Raw genomic sequence first — 16,338 nt, 5'->3', positions numbered from 1 at the left:
TAAGGGAAATGAGGCTATCAGCTTCCCTCTACAATAGCCTCCTCGATTACTGCAGAGGCAGAGTGGGGGAGTAGAGGGCTGGTACACGGAAGGTTGTCAAGAGAATAACAAAGGGATGTCCACAGGGCTCGATCTGCAGACCAATATTCTTGGATATCGCAATCGAGCCCTTGCTGAACACCCTGGACAGTGACGACAGGGTAAGAGGTGTGGTGGCTTACGCAGATGACCTGCTCGTAGTGGAGTCAGCCAACTCGAGAGCAGCACTAGAGACAAAAGGCACGCAACTGCCTCAGAAAATTAGCAATTGGTGCAAAGAAAATAAATTAAAAATAGTCTCAACAAAACTGTATATTTACTGCTCAGAGGGGCACTACAGAGGAATCCAATTCTAAAATTAGACAGTACAAGCATACAGAGGAAGCAAGCCACACGTTATCTCGGACTGCATCTAGACGAAAAACAGACTTTCAACTACCATATAAAATTGACAATTGACAAAGCCTCCAAAATTATGCACAGGCCAGAAAGACATAACACAACTCAGTAAAATTACCTATTAAGACGATAAGGATCGACCACATAGCGATATTTGAATCCATCCCATGCTTCGCCGCAAGTGCTTGGGCTCACAGACTGAACATACAGACTAACAAGACAATTGGAAGACACGATCAACGTAGTCTACTCCTGAGAATGGGCGGTTCCTTCAACACCACGTCACTAGAGGCACTTTACGTTGTTTATAGTTGTTGACAGGGCGGCGAAATGTAGAAGATATTTAACTTTGCGTTGTGATGGGGACCTGTCCTATAGACATAACAATACGTTATAGAGCTGCAATGTCGGCCGTAGTGACCGAGCGGTTCTAGGCGCTTCAGCCGGGACCCACGCGACCGCTACGGTCGGATGTTCGAATCCTGCCTCGGGCATGGATGTGTGTGATGTCTTTAGGTTAGTTAGGTTTAATTAGTTCAAAGTATAGGGGACTGATGACCTCAGATGTTAAGTCCCGTAGTGCTTAGAGCCATTTGAGCCAGAACGACAATGACATCGCCAGAATAATACGTAATCCCGATGACTGGAACACAATAATAGCCGATATTGTATCGAGCACTTTTCACGAAGAATACATGCGCCAAAACCCATATGGATGGAGGCGTAGACAAGCACAAACAACACAACAAATCAGATGGGAGGACACAAACACGACCACAGATTCCCAAACCGAGGAAGGTACACTAAGTGAACATGACGCAGAAGGGATCAACATGTAAGGGACCAAAAGCAACAACGTGTGACAGTGCATGCCACAACACAGTCACAAACAACACAACAATCACAAAACAAATAAACACCGGCACCACATACTAAGACTGTAGTAATAAGGTAATGTCGCTTGGGAGGAGAAGGCTCGAAGAACTTTCATTCCTAGGCTCCTCCTCCCCAGTGGCATCCTGCATAGTTTTTAAAGTATACTGCACACAAGCAGTAATGTATTGCTCGTCTTATTGTGTGCAGACAGAGGTATATTCTCTTCTCTATTCAAAGCTATAATCAATGAATTTCATGTATCAGAAATGTATTAAGTTATTTAAGGAATAATGCATTCAAGTAGCAATGAACTATGCTCTATTTCTAATACGAAGTTACAAACATAAGTGTATTTCTCCTGTAAAGCTAAAATTCATATATTCCATGTATGAAGTGCTCAATCAGCATTTAATCTGTATAATTTGTGTAAACATACATTAGCACAAACAATTTCAGATGAGAATACCTCGACCTTGTACCGAGACCTTCTCATCTGAAATAGGCATAAATAGGCCTTTATTAACCAACATGCTAATTAGACTGTATTACACATCCAAATACAGCATATCACTTCCCTCTACATACTACAAATTATTTTCACCACGCGCATTGTGTTACATTTTCTTTTTTTATTTTTCCTTGACATTTGCATTATATAAATTATATTCTCATCAACTAAGTAGTAACAAATTATATGGAACCATTTTAACAATTGTTAAGCGTTCAATTCGCTGTAACTTCAGAGAAATCTTTATATATTATGTTCTTTATATTATTTAAAAAAGCATTAACAACTGCATACCAATGAGATGGTAACAATGAGAAGTCTTTGCTATTAGATTCAGAAGCATCCGACCCACCTTACATTTCAAGGCGCTGGGTTACTCTGTACTGTTAATGAAAAAAAAAAGAATGAAATAAGTTAGTGTTCCATCGGCAGTCTCCTTCATCACTGAGCTACACCTACCTGGAATTCTCCCAATGAATAATAGCAGAGTGCTGCTATCCCTATCTTATGTCTGTAGAGAACAAGTGCGGTCCTATCATTCTTCTCTGAGGCACTGCCGGCGGCAGCCTTGTCACAAATGGTCACTTATCTTCCAGGTCAATGTATTAGGTATGATAACCTAGGATCTATTCTAGGCCCTCACATTTTCCGGTAACCAATGCCCTAAGCTCGAAACTTACCTAACAGTTTGCCGTGGGACTCTGTGTCAAAAGCTTTCCGGATATCTAGGAATGCGGAATGCGCCTGTTGGCCTTCATCCATAGTCCGCAGGATATCATTCGATAAAAGGACAAACCCGATATTTTCTAGATCCGTGCTGATACGTGGATACACTACTGGTCATTAAAATTGCTACACCAAGAAGAAATGCAGATGATAAACGGGTATTCGTTGGACAAATATATTATACTAGGACTGACATGTGATTACATTTTCACGCAATTTGGGTGCATAGATCCTGAGAAATCAGTACCCAGAACAACCACCTCTGGCCGTAATAACGGCCTTGATACGCCTGGGCATTGACTCAAACAGAGCTTGGATGGCGTTTACAGGTACAGCTGCCCACGCAGCTTCAACACGATACCACAGTTCATCAAGAGTAGTGACTGGCGTATTGTGACGAGCCAGTTGCTAGGCCACCATTGACCAGACGTTTTCAATTGCTGAGAGATCTGGACATGGTGCTGGCCAGGGCAGCACATTGAACATGTTCTGTATCCAGAAAGCCCCGTACAGGACATGCAACATGCGGTCGTGCATTATCCTGCTGAAATGTAGGGTTTCGCAGGGATCGAATGAAGGGTAGAGCCACGGGTCGTAACACATCTGAAATGTAACGTCCACTGTTCAAAGTGCCGTTAATGAAAACAAGAGGTGACCGACACGCGTAACCAATGGCACCCCATACCATCACGCCGGGTTATACGCCAGTATGGCGATGACGAATACACGCTTCCAATGAGGGTTCACAGCGATGTCGTCAAACACGTATGCGATCATCATGATGCAGTAAACAGAACCTGGATTCATCCGAAAAAATGACGTTTTACCATTCATGCACGCAGGTTTGTCGTTGAGTACACCATCGCAGGCGCTCCTGTCTGTGATGCAGCGTCAAGGGTAACCGCAGTCATGATCTCCGAGCTGATGGTCCATGCTGCTGCAAACGTCGTCGAACTGTTCGTGCAGATGGCTGTGGTCTTGCAAACGTCCCCATCTCTTGACTCAGGGATCGAGACGTGGCTGCACGATCCGCTAAAGCCATGCGGATAAGATGCCTGTCATCTCGACTGCTAGTGATACGAGGCCATTGGGATCCAGCACGGCGTTCCGTATTACCCTCCTGAACCCACCGATTCCATATTCTGCTAACAGTCATTGGATCTCGACCAACGCGAGCAGCAATGTCGCGGTACGACTTACCGCAATTGCGATAGGCTACAATCCAACCTTTATCAAAGTCGGAAATGTGATGGTACGCATTTCTCCTTCTTACACGAGGCATCACAACAACGTTTCACCAGGCAACGCCGGTCAACTGCTGTTTGTGTATGAGAAATCAGTTGGAAACTTTCCTCATGTCAGCACGTTGTAGGTGTCGCCACCGGCGCCAACCATGTGTGAATGCTCTGAAAAGCTAATCATTTGCATATCACAGAATGTACTTCCTGTCGGTTAAATTTCGCGTCTGTAGCACGTCATCTTGGTGGTGTAGCAATTTTAATGGCCAGTAGTGTAGATGCTTTTCTGTCTCTAGGAAATCTGTTCTATTCGAACTTAGAATATGGTCCAGAATTCCGTAGCAAGCCAATGTTAAGCACATTGATCTGTAATTTCTAGGGTCCATTATTTTGCTCTTCTTATATACAGGAGTAAACCGCGCTTTCTTCCAGTCGCTTGGGATTTCACCCTGGAAGAGAGATTTGCGTTATTTGCAAGTTAAGTAAGGATGAGTGCCGAAGATTAGTCTCTGTAAAATCGAAATCGGACTCTATTCGGACCAGGCGACTTATTCATTTTCATCTGGTACAGTGTTTCTCTACGCCCTCCGTAACGGAGTCAGTGCGAGAGTCAGATAATGGTACTTCTCTGCGATCCTCCAGCTTGATCGTTATTTTAAACGTCAGTTATAAAGTTTCACCTTTCCTTTTGGTACTTCTTTTGCCATGCCAGACTGGTTGACGAGTGACTGGGTAGAAGCCTTCGACCCGCTTAATGATTGTACCTAGGACCTTTTCTTGGGCACGCAGCAAGAATTTTTGCTAAGGATGACAGCGGAAGCTTTTATATATTTTTTACATCAGTCTTTTTATAGACGTACGGATTTGTACTAATTTTCGTCTTTCGACATTTCCTCGTTCCTGTTTTAACCGAGGGTGGAGTATTTTATGCATTTTGTTATTAAACCACGGTGGCATTCCTGATGTTCACTTGTTACCCTATTTCGCGCAAAGGAGTGAGGAATGCTGGAGATAGTTGGTACTGCGTGCGCGGACAAAGCTGCCACCCCCTCTTCCTCCCCCCCCCCCTCACTCCCCTTAATATGGTCAGAAAAACAGAGTGCACTTCCGTTGCATTTTTCTCGAGGTGCCTGCGAGTCATAATTTGAGGTAGCGGTTATCAGCTGATGTTGGTAGCGTCAGGCTACCACTACGAGTCTGATTGTTAGCGTTTTATGTCTCACTTTAGCGGCTGAATATTTGATAGACTTCGTTGTGGTGTACGCCAATTCTGCAGTCAAATTTTAGTACTGATAACTGTTCTTACCGTAAAGTAACAATGGCTGCACCAAGACTGAAGTGACCTTGTGAGGCATGCTGACGTGTCTTGAGACGCCCTGGACAGCGGCGGGATACTAACCTGACTGTCGCCATCCATACGGACCTACAACGAGGAGTGATGGTCAGGGATGTCATTTTTTTTCATAGCAGGACCCCCTTGGTTGCCATCCGCGGCACTCTAACAGCATAGATGGTATTCTACGTCCCGTTTTGTTGCCCTTCATGGCAAGTCATCCTGGGCTTATATTTCAGCAAAAGAACGCCCGTCCGCACACGGCGAAGTTTCTACTGCCTGTCTTGGTGCTTGCCAAACCCTACCTTGGCCAGCAAGGTCACCGGATTGCTCACGGTTCTTTGCGGGGCCCTCCATCCTCCTCGGTATTTTGGTGATTTAACGCGAGGATTGGACTGAATTTGGCACGATATCCCTCCGAAGGACAACCGATAACACTATCAATCACTGTCAAGCAGAAGAACTGCTTGCATAAGGGCCAGTGGTGAACTAGTGTTATTCACTTGGTTAACTCGTCAAATTGTTCCTCTCGAATGAATCGTCCAATGTTTCTGAAATTGTAACCATTTGCCTGTACGTGTAAATCACATCTACCGATTTCCGTCTCAGTAGGATAATTCCTTCGTGGTGCGTCGCTTTTTTCTTGTCTAACACCACTATCGACTTTTTAATTTTTATTATTAAATTTTTCGAGGTAATAATTAAAACCTTAACTACCCCTGTATCCCTCGTATGTGACTTACGATCTGTAAAACTATGATGTTTGGGTGAGACACTCGTAGCACTCTTAGTCTGGGTTCACACGAGCGGAATGTCTGCGGAACGGTAGTTGCGTGATAGATGGACGCACTGCTTAGCCGCACTGGGCAGATGCAGCAGTCCCCACGGGGTAGGATATCTGCGGCTACGGAATTTTGCCCCTCGGCAGCGCATTGCCAGTAGCGGCGGTAGCCGCAGTGCTATGTGTCAGGAATCAACTGCGCAGATCACAATGGCGGTGCAGCAGGTGTGCCTAGAGAAGCCAACTATCGGCAACGAGTGTGCTGGGAGCGGAATGGGCACTTCACAGCTGTACGTGTTGCGTTCTCCATTCCATGTTGCAGTTTACAAGCGTTTATCACAATGGGTCATGTAGATACGTACATGGAAAAGCGACAAAGAAATTTTGATAATGGAAGGAAAGAAAAGGCCTTGTATTTGGGACATAAGGACCGTCGAATACAAGGCTAGAAAAAGCAAAGTTGCGGCATAGCACGATATTTGCTGTGAATTATTTCTAAATATCACGGAGCATTCCGGTAAAGAAAGAAAATCTGTAATTATTTTTTGCCAGCTCTTCATTATCACAATAATCTTCCTGAGATCTCGATGCGCTGGAATTGCAACAGAATCGGCCTTTTAGTTTCCCCAAATGTGTTATGCATTTTTGTTCAGAAAATCGTAAACAGTGACAAGTTCTGAGACATTCCTACATATATCGTATTGTTGAAACGCTATATCGTGGTTCTTCTGACACAGTATAGCATAAAGACTTGTTTAATAGCAGTTATGTTGGAATGTGAATACGGGTATTGTTTAATATGAAAAAAAAAATTCAAATGTGTCTGAATTTCTAAGGGAGCAAACTGCTGAGTTCATCAGTCCCTAGACTTGCAGGCTACTTAAACTAACTTACACACACAGCTATGCCCGAGGCAGGACTCGATCCTCCGGCGGTAGGGGCCGCACAGTTCGTGCATGGCGCCTCGAACCGCTATTAGTATGCAACTCGGAACACTACCGATCAAATATTTACGAAAATTCAGAGCAATGTCATTTCTGAGGTATTCCGAAGCGTGACTGATCGGTGGTTGGGTACCGGGAAATACGTCCACTACAGTCATTTTTGATATGAAGATAAATATGTAATTTCTTAATTATATTGTAGCTGTGGTTAACAAATGAAATTAAATGACCGGTAACAACGAAGCATCGGCTTGCAGTATGGATTATAATTTCTCACGAGGTGCGACATAGGATGTTGTTTCCACACTGATTTCGTGATGAAGTTGGCAGTAATGGCTCTGAGCACTATGGGACTGAACATCTCAGGTCATCAGTCCCCTAGAACTTAGAACTACTTAAACCTGACTAACCTAAGGACATCACACACATCCATGCCCTAGGCGGGATTCGAACCTGCGACCGTAGCGGTCGCGCGGTTCCTGACTGAAGCGCCTAGAACCGCTCGGCCACCAGCGGCCGGCTGGCAGTAACGGCCGTCATTGTTTTTTATCACACGAATTAAGCCTCATGGCCGTCTTGGACAACTGGAGAGAGTGATACGTACATCCAATATTACTCTGAAATAGATTTCTGGGTAGAATGAAAAAGTCAAAAGTAGCGAATTAGTCTGGTTAGTTATATTTCCGACAAGTTTACAGGTACAACCACAGAAAATAACGATAAAACTAGATCAATCAAACAAAACGGTATTTGAAAAGGAACATTTTCATGACAGCTCATATTCTGCCTTATTTACCACTTCACATTTTATTGTTCTGCAAAGGCAATTTACCGCCCTTACTAACAAAAGAATTAGCAATTGCGCCACTATTTCTTACTGCTAATAAGTTTCTCTTTTTTTTCATCAAATTTCGTGTCAGACTCAAATCTATACACATTAAATGTCTGCAAGTTGTTAGCCATCTCTCTCGTGTACATCATTATCCAGAACACAGCACGCTTTAATTAATTCAACAGCAAATTTCAATTTCGCGCTCATTGCTCCCTAAAACACATGACATTTGTTCAACAATATGCCAAAGGAACAATCAACGTACCTACGAAGCCGTGAAAAACCCTAGTCGAAAACGATTTCCTCATATACCGGAAGTATGAATAAGAACGCCTTAACTCAAAATTTTTGCGTGCCTTAGTAACTTACAAGCTGCATTTAGGATCCTGTGGGTCCATCGTTACGTGAAAACCGCCTAATAGATAATTTAAATTTGTTTGTGAGGTGAAATGCATGTTCCTGTTATGCTTTGGGTAGATGTTACGGCTTGTGTTTCGTGAATCAAAGCGGAAAATATGTGAGAAACAGTGAACAAAATGGCGAAAAATTTATCGAACAAACAAGAAAGATAATTTTTAACCTATTTAGCTGAATTTTTATTGGTTTATTCATTATGTCATCGCACATCAAGTCACTCAAGGCGCACATTTGTTTACACATTTTAAAAACACTTCAAAGATGTACTTTAACACGATATGATCATAGATGAAGTTTATCACGTATTGTCAGAGGTTTGAGTACTAAAACGTGGACATATGCTACGAATAAATTTAAAATACTTCTTCCAAATTACTAAAGTAACTATTGTTAGCAAAATTAGACTTAGAATAAAACAGCCTCAGTGCAGAATTGGACACAATGAAAAGTATTGCCATAAACACTAGCTACACAGCCAATCCAATTCATGATTTAGATGCACAAATACACAAAAATAAGACAATGAATTGCCACACTATGAAAGAAGAGAAAATATTTGCAGCATCCCATAAAAAATGCTAACCTGTTAAAAAAATAATGTTCAAATAGTCCAAATGGCTCTAAGTACCACGGGACTTAACATCTGAGGTCATCAGTCCCCTAGAATTAGAACTACTTAAACCCAACTAACCGAAGGACATCACACACATCCATGCCCGAGGCAGGATTCTAACCAGCGACCGCAACAGCAGCGCGGTTCCGGACTGAAGCGCCTAGAATCGCTCGACCACAGCGGCCGGCAGAAAAACAATGTAAGAATTGCATTCTCCACTAATAATACGTTAGGACACTAACTATTCCACAGCATAAAAACAGATAACAAAAAATTTAACAGCAGTGGCGTATAAAGTATCGTACCCTAATTGTCCTGCCTACTATGTAGGGAAAAGAGGCAGAAAATTTAAAACCCATTTCCAAGAAAACATAAATGGTTTTAGACTCATATCTGTTATACCACAGCATATGCTAGAAACCAAACTAAATGTCAACATGATTGAAAACAATGTGGTGGCACTACACACTGGAGCCAATGGTAAAACGCTAATTTTTTAGAACAACTGGAAATACAGGTCCATAAAATCAGAAAGCATAAATCTATGTAAAATGAACAGACATATTTCGCTAGCAGCATTTATTTTAGTAATTTTTAAGATTTATTTCAAATTTATTTCTTGCTAATTCTCACATCTCAGACACTACGTGATAAACTTCATCTACGATCATCATGCTAAACTACATCTGTGACGTGTTTTTAAAATGTGTAAGCGAATGCACACCTTGAGTAACGTGATGTGTAATGACACTATGAGTAAACCAACGTACGTTGACCATGAAAAGATGGAAATGTTCTCGATTTTTGTTCGATATGTTTTCCACTGTTTATCACATACGTTCTGTGCGTGATTCAATGAAACGCAAAACCTAACATCTAACCTTATCATAACAGAAACATGCACTTCACCTCACTCAAGAGCAAATGTAAATTATGTACTGGACCGTTTGCACCTGGGTCCGAAACACATCGTGCAATTTAGGAAAACACGAAAAAACTGTTGGTGAAGGCGGTTTTACTCATACTTCCTATGTACTGAATACAGTCATGTTCAAAGCTACGAAATATGGACAAAATTGAGCTTTTGTCATACGACAACGTTTTATTGACATATGGCCGTAGTAGGTTCTCTGAGCGTATTAATGCTTCACCACCTCCAAATAGGTACAATTTAACAGTCTCACTTTTCTTATATTTCTGTTGTTACTTAGTCGCAAAGTAAACTGTTATCAGGTTGCCTTTACTTCTCTTAATGTAACACCAACTACAGAGACGGATGTAGTTTCGCTCCATTTACATAAAACAACTTTTTAAAGGCTCAGGAGATGACTCAATTTTAGGGTCTCCGCAATCCGTTTCACAGCTGGCCGCGTGGCCACATGAGAACATTTCGCCGCAACACGTCTTCCATTACGGAAATAGCCCTTTCGTGCGGCACCAGCCTTAGGGGTGAGGTGGGATTGTGGAGGGAGTGACATTGTAAAAACAACCAGAAACATCTGTATTGGTATCGAAAGCCTAGTGTTTGTGGGTGGGCTGGTCATGACTGTCCCGATTAAATCTCTGGAAGTGGGGATTGCATTACGGAGCATTGAGATGTTAAGTGTAACTCTGGAAAGCTTGTAGCAGTTTCAGGCAAATTTAATACACATGTGGTTCACTATCAGGGAAAAAACGGAATGTCACTGGGACATTCGTAGACCTTCTAGATATTGTGTAATAGAAGATTAATTTTAATAGGTATCCTGGTAGTGCCAGATAATCAGTTATGAAAATTATAAAAAATAAGTTTTTGGGAGTGTTCATTTTCCGTAATAATACACGGTAACAATATCCACGGACACTCTTTTATAAACAAATACCGACACGAATTGCCGCCGCTGTGGCCGAGCGGTTCTAAGCGCTTCAGTCCGGAACCGCGCTGCTGCTGCGGTCGTAGGTTCGAATCCTGCCTCGGGCATGGATGTATGTGATGTCCTTAGGTTAGTTTGGTTTAAGTAGTTCTAAGTTTAGGAGACTGATGACCTCAGATGTTAGGTCACATAGTGCTTAGAGCCATTTGAACCTACCGACACGAATTATTTACAGAAAATTGGAAAGACTGGTAGAAGTGGACGTCAGGGAGATCGGTTTGGTTTCCACAGAAATGTAGGATTATTCGGGCAAATACTGGCCCTACGACTTATCGTAGTACTTATAGATTCAGAGCAGAGTTTTGGCAATATTAACTGGAATACTCTCTTTGAAATTCTGAAGGTTTCGGGGATAAAGTAGAGGGAGGATATGTTTATCTGTAAATCCAAATAAATTAGTGTTAAATGTCGAAGGACAGGAAAGGAACGCAGTTGTTGTGAAGGGAGTGAGACACGGTTGTAGCCTATCCTCTGTATTATTCAATCTCTACACTGAGCAAGGAGTAAAGAAAACCGAGAAGCTATTATATAGTCTATGAAAAAGAAATAAAAACTTTGAAGTTTGTTGATGACATTGTAAATCTGTCAGAGATGGCAGAGGACGCGAATGATTAATTGAATGGAATGGGTTAAAAACTGTAGAGGGAAATGAATGCTTGGCCAAAGTAGTCGGTTTCAAATGTATCTGGGTTGCATCAGTAATGCAGAGATGAAGCGGCTTACGCAAAGCAACAACAAAACAAACGACTTTTTCAAGGGTCGTGAAAAACGATTCTTTTTATGGACAAAATCATGAAAAGTTAGGCACTTCAGTTGAAAAATCTCTCTCTAAAGATTTGCCTTTGTCGGAGGAGTGTATAAACATGAGGTGATATTACATTTTCTTTTCATTTATGTGAAGCAAAAGAGAAATAAAAGTTTACCAAATCGCACAGCTGGGCTAGCTGGGCATCTGGCAGTCTGTCACAGCAAGACGGTCGTCATGTAAAATTTGTCGTGTGCAGCAGTATTAGACCAGGGATACGCACTGACTTCAGCTTCCTCGTTCAACAGAAAAAGTGCTCTGCCAGAATATAACGCTTGACTCTCCGTAGCAGTACGTGGCATATTGTTTTCCAATCAGGTGGCGGCTATAGAAATAAATGAGCGAGAATGTCTGTTCCCCCATATGTGCTTTAGCAGTATAAAATTGTTGCTTGACAACAGAACCATCCAAAACGTACTAGTCCCCTCCTTTTTTTTCTTCGCATTGCTGTTCTCTTCCGCAGTATCCTCGTTTCTAAGGTCCCTTGTAACCGTCGCGGATATTTTGTTGCATTTTCCATTTACGACCGATGTCACTATAAACGTTATTCTTCCTCCCTGAACACGGCTCAGCACTGTTTCTCGTTTCTTATGCCAATGCCAACGTCTGATAGTGCCCATACAAAATCCATAAGCCTTTCCAAGTTGAATCTTCGCTTTTGCAGCTAGACTAATTTACGCAAAGGTCACACGACCTTTTGTTTCAATTCTGTGCACGAACAAGGCGGGTGCGTGGTGTGTCCTGCGCGCGCACACACACACACACACACACACACACACACACACACACACACACACGCAGAGAGAGAGAGAGAGAGAGAGAGAGAGGGGGGGGGGGAGGGGGGAGGAGAGAGAGAGAGAGGGGGGGGGGGAGGGGGAGGGGGAGGGAGAGAGAGAGAGAGAAACATTTCGTGGCGGGATCAGTGTGCATGCGGCCCCACATAACGCACCCCAGCTGTTCTTTTCTCCTGGCCACACTGCAAACACTGAGGCATGATGCTACACGTGGAAACACATTCTGTTTTTGTTTCTCACTCGAAAAGGTTATATACAGTTGTGGGATCCTGCCCACTCGTCGCTTATAAGGTGCGTAAGGAATGCTCCGTTCTCGGATAGCTATTCAACAATTCAAGCAATAAAGCAGATTGACAATACTTAACTTTGAATTTCCAAAGATGTCGCAAGAGATGGGCGACATGCAAACGGTCAAAGTCCTTTGGTGTATACAAGGTCTATGTGAGCAACTGATGTGGATCACACGTCTCTGCTCTCGTAGTGCTTTCCTGGCACTGTCCGACCGAGGGTGGCAGGAGCGGCGCTTATATTGTGTTAGGCTAGAGGTCGCTCCTGCCGTGGTGCGACCCTTGTCAGCGGGCTATTGTGGACGCCTTCTTTGCTTAGCGATCTTCGTCTTCGTGCCGGCGTTTGTCGATACGCCGGAACAACAGTAATCCTTATATCTCTAGCTTTTTATCCCATATTCATTGTCATTTCTTCCGTACCACCCATAACAAGCCTCACATAGCAGAATAGATGTTACCAAGTGGCCACCAAAAAGAAAACCGATGCTAAATTTGTAACTCACATCCGGAAGAGCATGTTACTGACAGATGCGGCAGGACTGATGCTTCACGTGTCGCATGGCCACATCGCCCAACTATTTGCCTTCTTAGGGCCTTTCCGTAATGGATGCAGCCAGACACATCCCGCTTTGAGTCACTGAACTGTAGCTTACCTTTATTGACGTAGTTGAACTAATGCCTGTGTGCAGAAGTTTATAATTCTCTTCTATACCTTTACACTTACACGTAACATCCAGATACTTTATTTGGGGATCCTACAAGAAATCTCTGGAAAAACGGGTCTCCAAGCCTCATATACCGACGGAATATGTGGAACATAGATACCAAGGAGAGAAATACTTGCAAGTAAAATATGAGAAGATTAGGACAGATAAAGTCAAATGCTGAGGGGAATGGAACCAACCAAATGGACTGGACAAAGAGGCAGTCAAAGGAAGAGCCAGAAAATTACACCTCGCTCACAAACTGACTCAGAACAGGTACAACAATAGAGCGGTAATCCATGAGACGAAAATCGGGCACTATAATTCTGTTATAAAACCGGAAGGACTATTATGCATTGGAGTGTGTTATCTATACATATTATAAACTTGAATGTACGTTTGTGTGTATGTACATAGGTATGTATATACGTATGTATGTAACATCCGCGTCTCCGCCTAAACCACAACAATATCTGGTACAGATATATCACTTACTGTCTGAAAAGAATCGCTGTGGGATAAGAACCAGCTTCTTATCAAAAGGGGTGACGGTGCAGGTGAAAAAGATGTGTAGCCCACGACGCGCAAATTCCCAGACTTTAATAATGTAGTATTTGAGAGTGATAACACTTTTTTACTTGCAACAAACTTTATACACAATTTCAAACCTTTAAGAAACTTTTCCTTTCTGACAACCATCATAAAATGACGAAAGGAAAAAAAGTTTATCACTCACTACATTTTCACTGTTCATGCAGTAAAACTGCTGCATCAGGCATGATGTTCTAATTTATTACTTCTTTACTAGCAACTGTATTCGCAACACACTTTGCAGACAGTATTCACAAATGGTTTAAATGGCTCTGAGCACTATGCGACTTAACTTCTGAGGTCATCAGTCGCCTAGAACTTAGAACTAATTAAACCTAACTAACCTACGGACATCACACACATCCATGCCCGAGGCAGGATTCGAACCCGCGACCGTAGCGGTCACGCGGTTCCAGACTGAAGCGGCTTTAACCGCACGGCCACACCGGCCCAGTATTCACATATAGCACTGAATGTACCTGCAAAATTATATCATTTTACGAATCATATTCAGAAGATGTGACGTCGGATAAACATTGAGCTGCGTGAAAATGAAACTCCAGGGTGAAATTCGCTAGAGATACAGGTGAAATATGTGTACAAATGCGAGTGAGATATGTTAAATATATGTTAAATACACTGACGGGTCAAAACATTATCACCACCTGCTTAACAGCGTGATACTCCACTTTGGAACGCAGTATAGCAACTATTCAACGTGGCATGAATTCGACAAGTCCGTGGTAGGTTTCCGGAGGTATGTGGCACCAAATGTAACACGTACATGTAAATTAAAGACTGGCGGTTTGTGCATGCGTAGATCGTGCCCAACAGTGTCCCAGCTGTGTTCCATCGGGCTCAGATTAGGTGAGTTTGGTGGCCAAGACATCATTGAGTTCAATATGAGGCTTCTCACACCACAGTAGGACGGTTCTGGCCTTATGACAGGGACAGTTACTCTTGTGCAGGATGTCAATGCCACTGGGGATAACATCAAAACATGAAGGGATAGAGATGGTCCGCAGCAATTTTCACATTGTCCTCAGCTGTCAGGCCCCGTGGAAACCCAGGGGAATCTTCGCTATAACATATTACTGCCCCCAACAGCCTGTATCCACGGCGCGGTGCATGTTTCGAAAAGCTTTTCTCCTAGATGGCGACGTATCCAGACACCAACACCGACCTGGTCTAACAAGAAACATGATTCACCTCACCAGGCGACAATTTTCTATTGATCACTGTCCAAACTTTATTGCCTTGTGCCCATACCAAACGAAACTGACGATGACGTTTGGTCGACATGGAACATATAGGAATCATCTGCCGAGGAGACCCATGTTCAACAACGTGCGGTGAACATTGTGCTTCGAAACACTTGTGCGTGCATCACCATTGTACTGTGTCGTTAGATCTGCTACAGATCGCTATCTATCCTGATTTATAAAGCGGGCAAGCCCCTGATATTCGTGCTGATTAATGAGCCGTGGACGGCCGAAACCTTGTTTCCTAGTCGTGGTTTCACCTCCCTTCAACCACATTCCACTGATGCTTGCGACAGTAGATGCTAACAACCAGCCAGTTTCACAGTTTCCGAGATGCTCGTTCCCAGGCGCCAATCCATAACAATCTGCCCTTTGTCAAGGCACTTATGTCAGTGGATTTCGACATTTGTGACCAGTATGATCGCTAGAATGATTTCCTATTCTTCTCTGCTCCGCTTATATACTTTCCTTACAGCGCCACGAGGCGGCAACGGCACCAGGAGGCATTTAAATTCGCAGTAGGGAGTCGTGATAATGTTTTGGGTCATCGGTGTGTATGTGACATGTACGTATGTGGGCAGAGCTGCGGATAAAAAAATTCTGCTCACTCGTGGATCGATTTCAGCCAACCTTGGTACACATATTACTTCCTATCTGGAAAGAAATACTGTGGGGGTATGAACCTGCAACTTCTTACTGGGGTGGGGTAATAACGTGGAGAGAGTATGGGAAGAAGTAGAGATCGACAGACAGAGGGCAGGAAGGAAGAGATGGGCGCAAATATGGGGGAGGAGGAAATAGAGAAAGGGAAGAAGAGGGGATGAGTCGAGAGAGGAGGGAGGAGGAGATTGACAGGGGAAGGAAAGAGCAGAAAATGAACAGGGAGATGGGGTAGGATTAGACAGACTGAGAGATGGGGGGAGGAGCAGGTGGACAGAGAGGGAGAGGAGGAGACGGACATAGAGAGGAGCAGAAGGAGACAGATGGGTGAGGAGGAGGTAGAGGGGACAGGAAGAGATGGGCTTAAAGGATAAAGGAGGAAATGGACTAAGAGAAGTGCGAGGAGGTGATGGACAGAGATAGAGGTGGTGGGGCGGAGGTAGAGGGGGCAGGGCTAAATGGACTTTGCGGAGGAGATGGACTTAGAGAGATGTGAGGAGCATATGGACTTGTGGGTTGGGGAGGAGGATATAGAGGTGGGGGGAGGAGATAGAGGGGATTGGGAGAAATGTTTTTAGGGGAAGAAGGAGATGATGGACTGGGAGAAGTGTGAGGA

This window comes from Schistocerca serialis, chromosome 3 (assembly GCF_023864345.2).
Source record: "Schistocerca serialis cubense isolate TAMUIC-IGC-003099 chromosome 3, iqSchSeri2.2, whole genome shotgun sequence".
Classification (NCBI taxonomy): domain Eukaryota; kingdom Metazoa; phylum Arthropoda; class Insecta; order Orthoptera; family Acrididae; genus Schistocerca; species Schistocerca serialis.
This window is presented reverse-complemented; position numbering follows the sequence as displayed.